The 1,408-nt window shown below is 46.7% G+C and overlaps 1 pseudogene; it reads right to left on the bottom strand.

Moving 5' to 3' along the window:
* Window position 1: 1 nt before the first annotated feature.
* Window positions 2-1,407, bottom strand: LOC106937131 (nuclear factor 7, brain-like; annotated as a pseudogene).
* Window position 1,408: the final 1 nt, after the last annotated feature.

The raw sequence follows: 1,408 nt of genomic DNA, 5'->3' as shown, positions 1-1,408 counted from the left end.
TCTTAGTTTCACATATTTTGATCTCAGATGTTTTGGCATCACCTGCTGCTCCTACAGTAAAATAAGGGAAGAGTTTCTCAGTGAAAGTGTCTCTGTGAGTGCAGATGTGAGTCATGTCTTCAGAGTCGTAGAAGGACACGTCCCCCATGTCATAGTCCAGCTGGACTCTGATCCTCTGGAGACTCTTGTTCACTGTGAGAGTTTCACCAGCAACATCCCAGTATTTTCCATCACAATGCCTTAAACGCCAGATTCCATTTTTTGGTGAACCAGATATTTCTCCTTTCCTGTCCACAGACTCTTTAACCAAACCCACAGTCCAGCTACGATAATCTCCCACCTCCACATCCCAGCTGTGTTTCCCTGAGCTAAAGCCATCAGAACCAAAAACATTGTTATATTTAGTGTTTCTTTCTGGATTATCAGGAAGCTGCTGATCTGTGTCTCCACGTCTCAAACTGGTCAGATCATCAGACAGATGGATCCATCCATTTGCAGTGTTTGGGTCCAGAATGACGGGACTGAACTTCACCTGGTCCTTCATCTTCTCCCAGACTCTGAAGGACAGGTTGCCCAGGTGTTTGGCCACATCTATCAGAGCTCCTGAGACCAGCTGTGGATCTGGCAGTGACCTCTGACCTCTGGCTCTGCTCTGAGTGGCTTCATAACTGCTGAGGAACGACACGTTGTCTTTCTGCAGCTCTTCTTCAACAGCAGAGATGCTGTCTGACAGAGAGGAGATCTGCTCCTCAATCCTCTTCATCTCTCCCATGATAGTCTTCCTCTTCTGCTCCTCTTCCTCCCTCAGAGCTGCCAGTCTGGACTCCTCTTCCTCTCTCAGGAACTGGTGGAGCTTGTTGAACTCTGCTCTGATCTGTCTCTCTGTGGACAGCAGCTGCTTCTTGGAGTGTTGAATCACATCATCGTATGTTTTCTCCACTTGTTCATGTTTGTTCCTCTTGTCCTGCAGAGACTTTAAGTCAGATTCCAGCTGCTCCTTCAGATCTCTGACTGCTTGTTCAACAGGAACCACTTTGTGACTCTGGTGGAGAGAAAAGTCACAGACAGGACACACAGCTCTCTGCTCGTCTTCACAGAACAGTTTAGGGTCTTCTTGGTGTTTACTGCAGACCATCAGCTGCTTTTCTCCTTTTTCTCTCTGAGATGATCCAGATTTCTGTCTTCCAGTAAAAGAATCAGTCGTTTCCTTCAGAGTGAAATTAACAAGTGGATTGACCTTTGACAATCTTCGTTTACAGATGGGACAGTTCCTGTTTCCAGTTTGTTCCCAGAATTCCTCCAGCTTGAACAGAAGCTGTGGTTGCAGCTCAGAGACACAGGATCTCTGAAAGTCTCTGAACAAACATGGCAGCTCAGGTAACTTTCCAGAAGAGCTCTCTCTGCCATT

This window comes from Poecilia latipinna, unplaced genomic scaffold, assembly GCF_001443285.1.
Source record: "Poecilia latipinna isolate Pla-1442-1.1 unplaced genomic scaffold, P_latipinna-1.0 Scaffold2282, whole genome shotgun sequence".
Lineage (NCBI taxonomy): Eukaryota > Metazoa > Chordata > Actinopteri > Cyprinodontiformes > Poeciliidae > Poecilia > Poecilia latipinna.
This window is presented reverse-complemented; position numbering and strand designations above follow the sequence as displayed.